Below are 16,612 nucleotides of genomic sequence, written 5' to 3'. Positions count from 1 at the left end.
GACAGCACGAAAAAAGCCAAAATTGAGAAATCTTCCACCTTCCCAAATTTCTAACCATCTCCTCCCGGGGGGGGGGGGACCCCAATAACACGGAGGCCCCAAATCCTGCAAACTCGGTTTGCTTTTCCACGATTTCAAATCCTAACCGGCTCCCTGGCAAACACCCAGATTTTTTATTATTATTATTATGATGATGATGATGCACCATCAAGATAAGTTTGTTTTCGCCGATATTGCAATAGCCTTCCAGGGAAAGCATTTCCACATTTCGCTCCTTCTTAGCCAAGGACAAAGAGAAGAGAGCCAGAGAGCAAAAGAGATGGTTAGCTGGATGGCAATAAAAATAAAAATAAAATAAAACCTCCATCACTTTTTTTTTTCCAGTTTTAACAAGCGCTCGTGATGTTTACCAGCCCTAAAGCAAACGCAGTGAAAAAGCTCAATGTCGAGCAAGATAAAAAATCTTTTTTTAACACCTCCTGCAGCCTCTGGCTGATAGTTCAATGATACAATCACAGAGGACCAACAGCACCAAGAGGTGTGACTTACCCTCCCCCAAAAGCATGAAATACACACCCCTTCCTCCTCTTAACTCCCACTGGGGTGCTGCTAACAGTAACCCCAAATTCACCCTCCTCCTTCTTACCAAAGAATGAAGTAAAGTTTGACTTTTCGCAGAGAGAGAAAAAAAAAACTTTTTTTTTTTATAATGCTCCCTGGTTGAAATTCCCTGAGGGGGAAACAACAACAAGAAGAACAAAACAAACCAGATTTAATTTGGAACCTCAGCTACCCAGGAAACCTGCATTATGAAAGCAGCCCAGTGATGGCTTAATTGGCGTTGACGGGGTTAAAAACAAGTGCGAGCTTTTCATCCCATGTGCAAACTCCACGTTGTATAATATTTCACGGGGTTAGTTAGCAAACAGGGCTCATATTTCTCGAAGGAGAAGGATGAAACTTTGGGGTTCTAGATTGACAGAGAATAACAGAGCTGGAGGGACCTCAAGAGGTCTTCTAGTCCAGCCCACTCTTCAAGCAGGACACCTTCATGCCTTTCCAGGCAGGTGGCTGTCCAGTCTTTAATTTAAAAAAACAACCACCCACCAGTGATTGGAGCGCTTACAATTTCTGGAAGGAAGTCGTCATTCCACAGGTTCGTGATTTTAATTCTCAGGAAATAATAAAGAAAAGGAGGATTTTTCTGTTTGAAAGTTTCTGGCAGAGTTGCGAGCTGTGATTTGTGGGCCAGGCAGGCGTAGCCCACGGCCTCTTTGGACGGCAGCAATAATCAGGAGATGAGAATCCAGAAGTGGGTGAGAGGAGGAGGAGGAGGAGGAGGAGGCGTATGTGTTTGTGTGCGTGTGTGCGCATTTTGTGTGTGAAGTGCTATGTACACAACCCCATTTGGTTTATAAAGCCTGGTGGAAATGTACAGCGCGTCCGTCAACAAAACACTCATCTCAGCTCGCCCAAGAACGGGGAATGTTTCTATAATAGTTTTAATTGAGCGTGTTCCTAGCTGATTAAAAGACGTGTTTTCGGTTTAAGAGCGGGTTCGCTGTGCCACGGAAAAGTTTGCCAAGGAAGAAAAACTGCCATTTAACTCCTGACTCGTGCCCTAACAAGACCAAGAGATTGCCATGTCAGGCAAATTGTATTTCTTTGGATTTTGTTTTTTTTAATTGCTTCATTGAGGTTAAAAAATAAAGGAGGAATGAAAGATAAATAAGAAAGGAGGGGGGCAAAATTGGAAGAAAGGAACGGTCAGGAAGGAGGTGAGATCAAAGGGAAGGAAGGAAGGAAGGAAGATGGAAAGAAAGAAAGAAAGAAAGAAAGAAAGAAAGAAAGAAAGAAAGAAAGAAAGAAAGAAAGAAAGAAAGAAAGAAAGAAAGAAAGAAAGAAAGAAAGAAAGAAAGAAAGATGGAAGGAATGCAAGAAAAGAGAAGAGAGAGAGAAAAGAGAAAAAGAAAAAGAGAGGGGAAGGAAAGGAGGAAGAAAAACAGGACGGAAGGAAGGAAGATGAGAGGAAGGAAGAAAGATGAGAGGGGGAGAAAGAGGGAGGGAGGGAAGGAAGGAAAGAAGGAAGGAAGGCAAGAGAAGAGAAGAGAGAGAGAAAAGAGAGAAAGAAATAAAGGGGGGAGGAAGAAAACAGGAAGTAAAAAAGGAAGGAAGGAGAGAAGAAAAATGGAAGGCAAGAAAAGAGAGAGACAAAAAGAGAAAAGAGAAGAAGAAAGAAGAGAAGAAGAAACAAAAAAGAAAATAAAGGGAAGAAAAGGAAAGGCTTTTTAACAGATCAGGAGAGGTTTCTCCACCAACCATCTTCCTGCAGCTCATTCACTCCCATTGAAGCCTCTCATCTGGGCTGGGTGGCACCTTCAGCCAGGCCTTTTAGGAGACTGGCAGGCGGTGCCCAAGCGCAAACCCCGAGAACCACCTTCCTGCCAGCTTCTCCCCCCACCCTGCAAATTCAGGGCCAGAGAGAGAGAGAGAGAGAGAGAGAGAGAGAGAGAGAGAGAAAGCAAGGGAAAGAAGCAGATGCAGTAAGAGAGAAATAGAAAGAGTAAGAAACAGAGAGAGAGAGAGAAAGAGAGAGAAAGACAGAGAAAAAGCAGAAAGTAAGAGAGAAATAGAAAGAGTAAGAAAGAGAGAGAGAGAGAGAAAGACGGAGAAAAATAGAAAGTGAGAAATAGAAAGAAACAGAAAGAGAGAAAGAGAGAAAGAGAAGTAGAGAGAGAGAGAGAAAAAGGTGAGAAATAGAAAGAAACAGAGAAAGAGAGGGAGAGCAAGAGAAAGAGAAGCAGAGAGAGACAGAAAGAAAGAAATAGAAAGAAACAGAGAAAGAGAAGTAGAGAGAAAGAAAGATTGAGACAGAAACAGAAAGAAAGAGTAGAGACAGAAAGAAAGAAAAATAGAAAGAGAAATAGAAAGAGTGAGAAATAGAAAGAAACAGAGAGAGAGAGAAAGAAAGAAAGAGAAGCAGAGAGAAAGAGTGGAGACAGAAAGAGAGAAAGAGAAAGAGAGAGAAAATAGAAAGAGTGAGAAATAGAAAGAAACAGAGAAAGAGAGAGAGAAAGAAAGAAAGAGAAGCAGAGAGAAAAAGTGAGAAAGAGAAAGAAAGAAAAAGAGAAAGAGAGAGAAAAATAGAAAGAGTGAGAAATAGAAAGAAACAGAGAAAGAGAGAGAGAAAGAAAGAAAGAGAAGCAGAGAGAAAGAGTGGAGACAGAAAGAAAGAAAAAGAGAAAGAGAAAGAGAGAGAGAGAGAGAGAGAGAAAGAAAGAAAGAAAGAAAGAAAGAAAGAAAGAAAGAAAGAAAGAAAGAGAAGCAGAGAGAAAGAGAGAAATAGACAGAAACAGAGAGAGATGCCCTAAATTCCCCTCTCATCTTCTGACGTAGCACCATGCCCTGTCTGCCACTCTCTCTCTCTCTTTGTGACGAGCCCCTCATCTCGACAACCTCTGATTCGACAGCGGGCGAGGAGGCTTGGCAGTGGCACCCGGGTGTTGCTGTGTTGTTGCCCTTCGAGGCTCAGGCAGCCTGCCATGGCTTTTAGGCCCAACAGCTGAGGGGGATTCTGTATTTCACACCCTGCCCAGCCCAGGCCTTCGAGAGACGCCAGCAGGTCTCCCGCGGCTTGGCACCCCCCACGCCCCCCCACACCCCGTTTGGGGAGAGACCAGCTTTGCCCTTCAAAAGGGACAAACCTTGGAGCCTACCCCAAATCCTGGCTTGTGGAAAATCACTCCCTTTGGCTCTCAACAGAGGCCTGGTTTCTCTCACTTTTGCCTCCAGAACTTGTGGGTGCTCCAACTCTGGAAGTTTTTTTTAAAGAAGAGATTGGATGGCTGAAATGGGATAGGGTCTCCTGCTTGGGCAGGGGGGTTGGACTAGATGACCTCTGAAGCTCCCTTCCAAACTCGCTTATTCTGTTTACCCATACAGGGCTTTTGGATCAACAAAATAAAACGGTTGATTAATAAAATGATATATATAGTGATAACATACAGAGGGTTTGGATAAACAAAATTCCCTGTATATTATCCCCGGTATAAAATTTTATTTCGACCTGGCATGCTGCCCAGCTTGGCAAGGGGCCCCTCTTGCCATTTTGCGTGCCCTTCAAAAATTTGATTTGTGCCAAGGTTTGCCAAGGGGGTGTTCTGTTCCAAAAACCGTTTCCAGCCTTCCCAAAGTGCCCACCGAGACTATCAAAGCCTTGTGTGTCTGAGGAACTCCACTAAGGACTAGCAGCTTAACTGAATTTTAACTGAAAGTAATCAAGGAGAGAGAAGCAACCTAGAACTACGGAGAAACATCCTGACGGCAAGAACAATTCATTCGGTGGAATGGTTTCCTTCCAAAAGTTGTGGGTGAAAACAGATAATCAGAGTTGGAAGGGACCATGTAGGTCATCTAGTCCAACCCCCCACCCACCCAAGCGGGAGACCCTACACCATTTCTGACAAATGGCAGTCCAATCTCTTCTTGAAAGTCTCAAGCTCCATCACTGGAGGTTTTCAAAAGGAGTTTGGGCAGCCATTTTGCCTGAAATAATAGAAGGGTTTCCTGCTTTGGGGCAGGGGATTGGACTAGATGACCTCCAAGATGCCCTTCCAAATCTTGTCATTCTGTTTTGGAAAGTGACTCCAGAATTAAAACAGCCTGGGCTTAACCTTCCACGTGGTCCTTGTACAGCTATTTATTTATTTTGTTCCAAAGGAAATCTGACAATGATCTTGTCCCATTCCCTGGCAGAATTTTGCTCTTCTGTTTTTATTGCCTCAGAAAGAAGAGGCTAATATATTAATTTAGGGGCCTACTTCGAGCCAAAGGGCACTGAAGAGAAGGGCCTACCAAATAATAATAATAATAATAATAATAATAATAATAATAATAATAATAATAATAATAATAATAATAATAATAGTTGGAAGGGACCTCAGAGGTCTTCTAGTCCAACCCCCTGCTCAAGCAGGAGACCCTATCTCATTTCAGACAAAATGGTTGTCCAGTTTCTTCTTAAAAGCCTCCACTGATGAAGCACCCACCACTTCTGGTGGCAAGCAGTTCCGCTGGTTAATTGTCTTCACTGTTAGGAAGTTTCTCCTAAATTCCAGGTTGCTTCTCTCCTTGATCAGTTTCCATCCATTGTTTCTTGTCCGGCCTTCAGGGGCTTTGGAGAACAACTTGATTCCCCCTTCTTTGGGGGCAGCCCCTGAGATATTGGAAGACTGCTATCATGCCTTCCTGTCTCCTTCCCTCCCACTTTTTCCCCCTTCCTTCCTTCCTTCCTTCCTTCCTTCCTTCCTTCCTTCCTTCCTTCCTTCTTTCCTGCCTGCCTGCCTGCCTGCCTGCATGCCTCGATCCCTCTCTCTCTCCTCCTTCCTTCCTTCCTTCCTTCCTTTCTCTCATTCTCTCTTTCTTATTGCTTTCATTCTTTCAGGTGTTTTGTAGAAAGGTTGGCCTGCTCTTCTCCTCAAATATTGGAAGACTGCTATGCTACCACTGGTCCTTCTCGTCATTAAACTAGCCAGGCCCAGTTCCTACAACCGTTCTTCATATATTTTAGCCTCCAGCCCCCTCATCATCTTGGTTGCTCTTCTCTGCACTTTTTCTAGAGTCTCAACATCTTTTTTTATATTGTGGTAAGGGTGTGTGTGTGTGTGTGTGTGTGTATGTCAAGCCAGGTCTCTGGAAATGGCCCCCACTCCCTTAAGAGGGAGTCTATCTATCTATCTATCTATCTATCTATCTATCTATCTATCTATCTATCTATCTATCTATCTATCTATCTAGACACACACACACAAACACACACACAAAATTTGGCCTGTGATTTTTATTTTCTCCTCAAGGGAATCTGTTTATTTTTCCTCTCTCTGGTATCATCTGACATACATTTTATTTAGGGAAGGGTTTTTTGAAGACCAACATTTAATTAGGATTCGGTTTGGTCTCTGCAAAAAAGAAGTGAGCATTTGGGGATCATCCATGAACACCGTGAGCATTAGCGCATTTGCAAAGCATGGGTTTTAGGAGGAGATGATTGAAAACAGGGAGAGAAATTTCAGCTCCGAATGCCAGTTTAATAGCTATCTTCGCTTTTCCCACATTCAAACGTCTTATAAATAAACACAGAAGAGAAATGTTTTTTTTTTTTTAAAAAAAACCATTTAAATACAAAGCTAAAGTTAATTTTAATAGTTGAATATGGATGTTTTATGTGGTTTATATATTGATTACACGGTATAGTGCCCAGGCGCCCTCGCTGCTGGAGATGGGTGCTTAAGAAATAGGAAATAAACAAGCAATATCAAATCAAACTTGATTCAGAATCTCATCTTACAAAATAGGCAGGAGCGAAGAAATAGCCAAATCTAAAATATTGTTCTAGAGCATTTGCAAAGCTTGTATTTGAGAAAGAGGTGACGGAAAATGGAAAAGTAATAGCTATAAATACAATTGAAATAAAATTTTGAAGCTTAAATTAATTTGGGCACAAATCAGGCCTTGACTTACAACCACAACTTAGTCAAAAATTTCTGTTGCTCAGCAAGACAGTTAAGTGAATGTTTTGTCCCATTTTACGAACTTTCTGGACACAGCTGCTAAGTGAATAAAAACAGCTATTAAGTTGGTAACATGCTTATTAAGTGAATCTGGGCTTCCTTCTAAAAGCCATGCTAATTATATACAATATATTAATTATAAATATATAATTAGCTTGGCATTTAGAGGTAGTAATAATAATTTGGGCAGTCATCTACATCATCTAGAGTTTTTTGGAATATTATTGTTATTATTATTATTATTCAGAATTCAGACGGACAGGCACTTGGCCCACAACATACCTGACATAACAATAGTTGAAAAGAAAAAGGTATGGTTCATTGACATTGCAATACCTGGCGATGCACGAATTGAAGACACACAGCAAGAAAAAAATCACAAAGTATCGGGATTTACAAATTGAATTTGAGCGACTTTGGAAAAATAAATCGTGTGTTATCCCAACTGTAATTGGAGCCCTTGGAGCAATACCTAAAGGGCTGCCTCGCTATTTGGAAATTCTGAATTTATCAGACTTGAATACCCCGATTCTAAAAAAAACCACCCTACTTGGAACAGTTTATATCCTCCGACGCTACCTGAACAGTTCCTAGGTCCCTGGTTAGGACTCGAGCTGTTGAGCTACCAACCAGCCCCAAAAGGCTGTGAATCTCACCAAAGATGATGATGATGATATTATTATTATTATTATTATTATTATTATTATTATTATTATTATTATTATTGATGCATTTTTGAATGTTCAGTTGACTGTTTCATGTTTAATGAATAAAGTATATAATAATAATCGCTCTTCATCAGTATTTGCTTTCAAAGGACTGTTAATTCAGGAATCGTACTTTGCAATGTTTTTTTTTTAAATTATAAAAGAAATAGGCAGACATTTTATCTACGGATAAAATTAAAATTTAAAAAGCAGGCCGTGTTTCACTTCAGCATGTGAAATGATGACATTTGGGCTCCACCGTCCCTTTGGCTTGTTTTCATGACCAAAGGGCACATAAATTACGGTAAACTGGCTTATCTGGAGGTTTACGGTTAAGAATGGAAGGAAAAGCTTTTTATTGGGGCCGGAGTTTGCAAAAAAAAACCTATTTTGCTATTTTTACTCAACTCCACGACTCCACCTTCTGAAGCTCCAGGCAAAGGATGGATTCTCCGAGCGTCCTTCAGGAGGCTTAATTTCAGAGTTGGAAACCTATGCTGGGATCTCAAGCTCTCTTTGCTGGTTTACTTGCAAAAGGAATATGAAAACTGCTATTAGAGGGAGTTTGATGGGATCGAAAAAGTCCATAAACAAGATTTCCTTTTGCTCTCTGGGGCCCCCTCTGGCCTGCTTAGGAACTGTTTCTCTGGCCCGGTTGGAAGGCCTTCCATTCCAACACTTAAACTGGTCCCATGAGAAGGGAAAGTCCAGGGGCTGGAAAGGGAGAGGGGATGAAAAAAAAAAAAAAAAGACCACGAGTTCAAGTCCTGCCTTAACCAGGGAAACCAACTAGGTGACTTTGGGCCAATCACCAGGAGACGGGGAGTTCTAGTTCTGCTTTAAGACATGAAATCCAACTGGGTGACTTTCGGCCGGTCTCTCTCTCTCTCTCTCTCTCTCTCTCTCTCTCAGCCCATCCCACCTCACAGGGTTGTTGTTGCAGGGAAAATAAAAGGAGGACGTTGTGTTGGATATATTTCCTGCCTTGTCTTATTTGTAAAAACAAACAAAAGCAGCATGCAAATTAAACAAATAGAAACGCCAGCACTGCAAACAAGAATTCCCACGTCAGCCGGGGAGTTTGAGGGACGGGCCTTCAAGAGTTCCGCAGGACGGCCCAGTTCTGCAATTTGAGCCGGGCACAGCTAGTGACTGGGCAAATTTCTTGGCACCAAGACAGAAAACAGATCATCTTTCTCTCTCTTTCCCTTTCTCTGGGAGGTTTTTTTTTCTTTTTCTTCAAGCCCTCCTCTGGCCACCGGAGGTGGGATTTCCTGGTGGTGCCCCATCCATGGCTTAACAGGGCCCCGAATGTGCTTCCATGGCTGAGATCAAACGAGGGCAGAGTGAAGACAGATTAAAAGAGAAAATGCAGATGAGATTTCTTGAGTCAGCCTGGCGGATGGTTTCCTGTCGACTGGCAGTGGGGAAGCCCAAAATTCAAGTTTGGGCCAATGGTTCTCATCGTCTAGAGTTTTTCTGAGTAATAATACTCATCGTTCTTCGTCAAGATTTGCTTTCAAATGACAGTCGGTTCAGGAATCCTACTCTGCCATGCTTTTTTAATATGTGTGTGTGTGTGTGTGTGTGTGTACACACACACACACACACACACAACTTTAAAAGCATAACTATAATGACGTGGGAAAATACCCGAACAAAGCTGAATACCATACATGTAAGTACCCACGAAAACTTAAGAAAACTTATATATCTATCTATCTTTATGGTATTCAGCTTTGTTTGGGTATTTTCCCACGTCATTATAGTTGTGCTTTTAAAGTTGCAGCAACGTGAAAGTCTGACTCACAGACGAACACAATACAGAAGCCTGATAATAGCAGATGAGATTCTGCCGAAACGTTGCGACAACTTTAAAAGCACAACTACAATGACGTGGGAAAATACCCGAACAAAGCTGAATACCATACATGTAAGTACCCGCGAAAACTTAAGAAAACAAATATATATATAAAAAAAATGGGCAGATATTTTATCTACAGGTAAAATAAAAAAATTTAAAAAGCAGGAAGGTGTGTTTTTTCCTTTTTTTCATTTTAGCATTATGAAATTACAACATGTTGGCTTTCTCCCCCTCCCCCCACCTTTCAGCTTGTTTCCATGACCAAAAAGCATGGAATAAGGTTTTAAGTCGGCTTATCTGGAGGTTGAAGGGTAGATGGGAAAGCCGGCTGCCATTTTGCATTCTGTCCAAGAAATGGAGGTTCTTGCACGCATTTCGTTCGTTAGGGACATGGCGGAGAGAAACCCAAGGCGAAGGGGAAAGGCTAACGGCCTCTTTGAGACGTGCAGTTGAATTAAAAACGTCCATTTGGGGGGGGGGGAATCAGAATAAGTAACGTCTTCTAGCTATCTAAGCCTGCCTAGGCAAAAAAGGATTAATGGGGTTCGTGTAAATATTGACCCACCCACAGATAGATTGATCAATCGATAGATGATTGATAGATGATAGATAGATAGATGATTGATAGATAGATAGATGAAATGGATGAGAGAGAGAGAGAGAGAGAGAGAGAGAGAGAGAGAGCATGATGGATGGATGGATGGTTGATAGATTATTTATTTAGTGTATGGTGATTAATGGGGTTCATGTAAATATTGATTCATCCACAGATACAGAGATAGATTGATAGATAGATGATAAATAGATAGATAGATGAAATGGAAGAAAGAGAGAGAGAATGCGCATGATGGATGGATGGATGGATGGATGGATGATAGATTATTTATTTAGTGTATGGCGATTAACGGGGTTCATGTAAATATTGACCCACCCACAGATAGATTGATCAATCGATAGATGATTGATAGATGATAGATAGATAGATGATTGATAGATAGATAGATGAAATGGATGAGAGAGAGAGAGAGAGAGAGAGAGAGAGAGAGAGAGAGAGAGAGAACATGATGGGATGGATGGATGGTTGATAGATTATTTATTTAGTGTATGGCGATTAACGGGGTTCATGTAAATAATGACCCATCCACAGATACAGAGATAGATTGATAGATAGATAGATAGATAGATAATAGAAAGATAGATAGATAGATAGATAGATAGATAGATAGATAGACAGACAGACAGATAGATAGATAGATAGATAGATAGATAGATGAAATGGATGAGAGAGAGACAGAGAAAGAGAGAGAGAGAGAGCATGATGGATGGATGGATGGATGGATGGTTGATAGATTATTTAGTGTATCGCAATCGGATATACAACCGTAATAAAAACATTATTCATACACACAAACACAGATAAATGATAGACAGAGATGATACATAGATATGATAAATATATTTACATTAACTCCATACACACACAGATACATACTCCTATATACACATTTTAGATCATATATATATGTGTGTGTATAAACATATATGTGAGATCATATGTATATATTTGATCTGTATATATATGTGTGTGTAACATATATATAAATTTATATAAATATACTCTATATACCTTATCTAGTACATAATACACTCTATCTATCTATCTATCTATCTATCTATCTATCTATCATCTATCCATCCACATATGTATGTGTGTATATATCACATATACACACATATACCATACACATCCATCTACAGATATATATATATATATATATATATATATATATATATATATATATATATATATATATATATATATACAGATATATATATATATATATATATATATATATATATATATATATATATATATATATATATATATATATATATATATATATATATATATATATATATATATATATATATATATATATATATATATAAATAAATATATAAATATATAAATATATAAATTTAGGAAGAACTCTTAAATTTGCTGAGAGGGTGAATTTAGGAGGAACTTAGGGTGACTTAAAATACACGGGCAGATTCTCCTAATGTGTGTGTGTGTGTGTATTAGAAGAATTTCTCTCCATATTTTAAGGCATCCTCGGAGTTCCTCCTAAATTCACCCTCTCAGCAAAACCTCGGGGAAATTTCGCTCCCTGAATCACCCGTTTATTTTTAACCGCCTTCCGAAGCGGCAAGTTTTGTTTTCTCCGAAACGCCTCGCTTGGAGAAAAGCAAGCCGCCGTTGCAGAGAGTTTGGGTCTGGGCTGAAAATTAAAATAAAAAAATAATAACCTTTCTCTTGGTCTTCCTCTGCCCCCAATCCTCCCCCCCCCCCTTTTTCTTCTTCCTCCTCCTCCTCTTCCTCCAAGCCAGGGCTGCCAGGCCGTTCAACGCTTCCCCCAAAAAGGTGACCCCCCCCCCGGCCCTGGTCCCTAACTCGGGGCGCCCCTCCCTTCCCTTCCCTTCCCTTCCCTTCCCTTCCCTTCCCCCCTTCTGCCTGGCAGAGGAGGGGAAGTCGCCGGGGTTATTTTTGGACCTTCCCATCATCTCGCAACAATGAAGCGGTTGACCGTCTCTAAACAAACAAACAAGCCCGATTCCGACGTGCAGTTGAAAGCCGGCTTTCAGGGCAGGCGAGGACGCGTCCGGCTCCCTTTCTTCGCTCCCGAGAAGCAGAAGCCAGGAAAAGCGGGGCTCCTTCCACCCCCCACACTTCCAAGACCCCCGGCCGACAAACAGTCCCCGCCCCCACCGAGCTGCCCCTCTTGCAAAGGGGGACTCGCACCCATCCCCACGTTGCAAAGCGGGTCAGGGTCCCCCCTCCCCTCAAAGTGTCTGATCAGCCTGGGAAGGTTTACCTTTCCCCCGAAGTCCCTTTGGCCTTACCTTAAGCCTCTCGCCGTCCTCCAAAAACGCCGTAGAGGCCATCCATACGGGCCTCTCGCCGTCCTCCAAAACGCCGTAAAGGCCATCCATCCGGGCCTCTCGCCGTCCTCCAAATCCATCCGGGCCTCTCCCCGTCCTCCAAACGGGCGTAGAGGCCATCCATCCGAGCCCCGGCCGTCCTTTCCATGACGCCTGGCTACCTGGCACACACACACACACACACACGCGGCAACGTCTTCCTTCCTCTTCCTCCTTCACCCCATAAGAAACGCGGGGCGAGGCTTTCCGAAAAGGCCGGCCGGGTCGCTGCTCCGGCCTTGCTCCGCTCTTGCGTCCGCCTCCCCCTCCCCCTCCCCCTCCCCCTCCCCGCTTCCAGATTGCCCTCTGCAAAAACGGGGACGTCCCGTCCGGGGCGGCGAATAAAAGACACGTGAATCCTTCGGGAAGTGCCTCCCTCCCTCCCCCACTCCACCCCCATCCTACGGGGCTGGGGTCTCCGCAGCCTCTTCTGCCCCGGGTGGGACATCCGACCGTCCTTCTTCGGGAGGAGAAAAATATATCCCACCCTCCCCCTTCCCCGCCTCTTCTCCCTTTCTCTCCCCGTTCCCACGACCCTCCAAAGCGTCAGTCCGTCTCCAGGCGGCTTCCACACGCAAATCGCCCAAAATCAAATCCCAGGCCCCGGAGCGGGGCCGATCCTGCAACCGTCCTTCCTTCCTTCCTTCCTTCCTTCCTTCCGCGCGGATCAAGCACGGGGAAAGGTCCCGCTTGGGGTTGCTTTGAACGTGAGAAGCCGCTCCAAACAAACTCTCCTCGCTCCTCGCCTCCTTCCCCAAGAATAAACCAGGGTTTCTTTTCAAACCCCCTCACTCGCCAAGGGCAAACCTCTCCCCCCTCGTCTCCTCTCCGCCGCTGCTTTCTCTCTGGGCGGTGGCTGGATTTGTTTGTCTGAACCCGAATCAAAACTTTCACTCTTGCAAAAAAAAAACTACCCCCCCGCCTAATTCCCCCCTTTCCTCTTCTCTACACCCCCCCCCCAGCCATCCTGGGAGCCCGGAGGGGATCATTTTTTTTAAAAAGGGGGAGGGCAGAGTTTATGGGGAGAGGTGGGGGGGGAATGTGTGTAGGGGTGCAAGCGGGGTTGGGAGTCGCCCCGGCCCTCCCCAGGAATTGAACCCGGCTCCCCGGATTCCTGTTATGTCACCGAATCGCAAATTAGTTCTCAGAATTCCGAGGAGGGAGGGGGAGGAGGAGGGAGGGAGGGAGGGAGGAGAGGGAAAAGAAAAAAGGAGGCGGAGCGAATGGAACTCTGCAACATTGTATTCAGGCCGAGCCCCTGACGTCACGGGAGGGAAAAGAGCCCACGTGACTTCGGCGGATTGGAACGTACCACCGTCCGAGGGGGTGTCCGGACCCCGGGGTTGACGACGCGCCTTCGGGACCCCGAGATCGAAGGCTCTCCCCGACCCGTCCGGGATGAGGGATGGAATCCGAAAACCGGGAACGGGGTCCAGGAAAGGTTTCGGATGCTCTCGGAGAGCTCCGAAAGCATCTCTCCACCCCCGGACCCACCCCGGCCGTCTCGGCGTGGTAAAGTCCCCCGCTCAAATTCCGAGAATTGAGCGGTGTTGATTCTTAGAACTGGGGTTCTTAGAAGTGGTGATGCAAGGAGTTTCTAGGAAAGCGCGCCGACCAGGTGATCCCGCTCTCGCGCTCCGCTTCGCACTGCGACGGGCTGCCCGACCAAGCGCTGGGGAGCGCTGGAAGGAGGAGGGGAGCGGGAGTTGGGGGGTTTGCAAAGAGAGAGAGAGAGAAAGAGAGAGAGAGAGAGAAAAATGTTTTTGCGCCCGCCGCTTAGGATGCGGCTTTTTTTGCGAGAAGGGAGGGAAAAAGGGGGCTTTGGAACGCGCTTGCACCTTCGGCTCTGCCCGGGCTTGGAAGAGATCGCGCCTGGGCTTTTATCTTCCTCTTTCTCTCTCTCTCTCTCTCTGCCCCTCGGCCCTGGCATCGCCTTCCAAGCGGCGCCCACCACCCTTCTTTCTTTTTTATTGCCTTTGATTCCCGGGCGCTGCTGCCTTCCTGCCTTGCGCGGCAGGTGGAAGGCAGGCAGGCAGGCAGGCAGGCGAGGGAGGGAGGGCAAGGGAGCCCGGGGAGCCCCAGCCGGCCGTCTCTTCCTTCCTTCCTTCCTTCCTTCCTTCCTTCCTCCTCCTCCTCCGGCTCAGCGGCGGCCGGGAAGGGAAGGAAGGAGAAGGAAGAGGGGTGGGTGGGTGGGAGACTTGACCGGCCGGCCGGCTTGATGGGAAAATGGGGAGAGAGAGAGAGAGAGAGAGAGAAGGGGTGTCACACTTTACCTGCCCGGCTTGTCAATTCCTTCCTGCCGTTGAATCGCATCGCGTCATTTCGGCCTCGCTGCTGTTGCTGTTGCTCGCCCGGCTGGGGTCTTTCGTTCTTGGGGGTGGACGGGGGGTTGGGGGAAGGAAAGCGGCTGGAGAGCCGAAGAAGGGGAGAGGAAGGGTGCCTGATATTCCGAAGTCCCCCGGGAGACGGGCAAAAGGGGATCCAAGCCGGGCTGGCACGGAAGACCCAGCGGGCATATTTTATCTCTCTATATATATCTATATATTGTATATATAGATATATGCAATATATCTATATATGCATTTTATATATGCATTAGTATTTAAGAAATGGCTTGCAAGGGAGCGAACCTTGCAAATAAAAAAACCTTGCCCCCAAAAACAATCGAGGCATCTGCGGCAGTGCAGCCCGGCCGCGGCCCTTCTCCCCACGAATGAAGCCGGGCAAGAGGGCGGCCTCCGAGCCGGGGCTTGCGGCGGAGGCAGCAGCGGCGGCGGAGGCTCTTTGCCCCGGGCCAGGCGGCGTCCTTTGGAGCCGCGGTTTGGAGGCGGCCCTCGCTCGCCCAGGCACCTGCCCGAGGCCCTCGCCTTGCCCGCCCTCCCGCCCGTTCGCTCGCTCAGCCTCGGAGAGGCGCCGGGGCGGAGATAGCCGGCTCGGTTGTGCCTTCCTCCGGGCACCCTTCCGCGGCGGAGTTGGGCTTGCTCGGGCCGGGCCTCGGCTCGCCTCTTTCGATGGTTGCGGAGCCGAAGGAGCTCCAGAGCCGGTGGAGGGGTGGATTTTTTTTATTTGGATTTTTCTTTTTGGGTGGGTGGATGAAATCTGATTAAAATATATATATATATATATATGTATATGTATATATGGACTTGGGAAGGTTGCACAATTGCGGAGCAAGCCAGCCAGCCGGCCGGGCGGGCGAGACAGACTGGAAAGGTTTAGGATGCGCAAATAGAGAGCGGGTGTATTCACACGGCCCCTTGCAGGGATAGCGAAGGTTCTCCCCCCCACCCACTAATTCGTGCGAATCACCCCGAGAACTGAACACGCGTGTCCTCTACACGCCGGGCAGAGGGGCTTTACGCCGATTCCCTGCCGCCATCCCCCCACCCGAAGTGTTTCCAATGGAGCGGCTGCGTTCACACGACGCTGGGTTTTTGTTTTTTGTTTCCCGGAGGAGCCCCTCGTTTGTACGGTCCAGCCGAGCGGGGTTGGAGGGTCTCCCCTCCGAAGCGGCCGAGGTTAAAACCCGGTTGCATGCTGACCCCTATCCGCCAGACGCTGAAGTCTGAAAGGAGCCGTGTTAAGGAGGGTCGTGTGAACCCAGCCGCTCGGGAGAAGAAGTGACCCACAGCTCCCCGGGAAGTTGGCGGGCACAGGGCGGGAGGAGCCGGGCCGAACTTCCCGGGGAGCTGTGGGGCCGTATTCCCACGTCTCTTCCCAGTTGCAGGTCCATACTGAGACCGAAAGAAGCGGTGGAAATCGGGGGAGAGAATGCGGGGATCCTGCTTCGAAGCGGGCTTTTCAGACAGCAGTTTTTTTTGGGGGCGCCGTTGTAACGGGTGCTAACAAGGGAGCGTCCCGGAGGACGTTCGCTGCGGGTTCCCGCATTTTAACCCCCGGTCCCGCTTAAACCAGGGTTTAAGCGGGGTAAAATCAGTGTTTTTGCGCTCGGGGCTAAGACTCAGAAACCCTGCTTGGGTTTGCGCAACACGCGTCTTTTATTTTTTCCCAGGCAGGCTTCGGATATGCCGTGCTTGCTGAGTTTCTGGGTCTGAACACGCCACTGCCGCGTTCACACGACCCTTTAAAAAGCCTGGAGAGGGAAAACAAAAAACAAATCCTCGCTCGGCTTCCAGAGTTGTGTGAATGCGACCAAAGGGGTGTGTGTATGTGTGAAGGGATAGGAAGCGGGGATGACGGGGTCGTAGCCCCCTCCAAGACCGTTTTTGCAAGCCGGGAGAGTTGCACGTCTGTCCCGGAAAGGTCCAAGCGAGTTCTGGCCGGACCGGGGTCTTTAGGTTCCCCGCCCAACGAGGCTTTGGGAAGTTGGGGCTCCTAATTCGGAGGACGGTGAGGGGAAATCCCCGGGGAAAGCGCCATTGCCCAACCGGGCGCTGCTCCCGCTTCCCCCCGCACCCAAAACAACCCTTTTGGCGAACGTGGGAAAGCGATGCGCCGACCCAGCCCGTCTGCAATTGGGGTGTGGACCG

The 16,612-nt window shown here is 46.3% G+C and overlaps 1 protein-coding gene and 1 long non-coding RNA gene across 6 annotated transcripts in view; one reads left to right on the top strand and one right to left on the bottom strand.

The window, feature by feature from the left end:
- LOC148131028 (uncharacterized) overlaps positions 1–12,616 on the bottom strand; it is a 28,551-nt gene extending 15,935 nt beyond the window's left edge. The window contains exon 1 of one of the 4 annotated variants that reach the window (XR_015749544.1): positions 12,045–12,616. This is a non-coding gene — a long non-coding RNA (uncharacterized LOC148131028). The remainder of the gene's footprint in view (positions 1–12,044) is intronic. The other 3 variants (XR_015749542.1, XR_015749543.1, XR_015749545.1) reach the window with 3 other exon arrangements.
- Positions 12,617–13,407: 791 nt separating this feature from the next.
- BCL6 (BCL6 transcription repressor) overlaps positions 13,408–16,612 on the top strand; it is a 32,424-nt gene continuing 29,219 nt past the window's right edge. The window contains exon 1 of one of the 2 annotated variants that reach the window (XM_087965575.1): positions 13,408–13,740. The gene's annotated coding sequence lies outside the window, so the exon portion shown is untranslated. The remainder of the gene's footprint in view (positions 13,741–16,612) is intronic. The other variant, XM_087965573.1, reaches the window with a different exon arrangement.

This window comes from Notechis scutatus, chromosome 4 (genome assembly GCF_049901735.1).
Source record: "Notechis scutatus isolate UNSWTSFEM ecotype Mainland chromosome 4, rNotScu1.2, whole genome shotgun sequence".
In the NCBI taxonomy this organism is placed as follows: domain Eukaryota; kingdom Metazoa; phylum Chordata; class Lepidosauria; order Squamata; family Elapidae; genus Notechis; species Notechis scutatus.
Note: the sequence above shows the minus strand (reverse complement) of the source record. Positions and strands in the feature narration are given on the sequence as shown.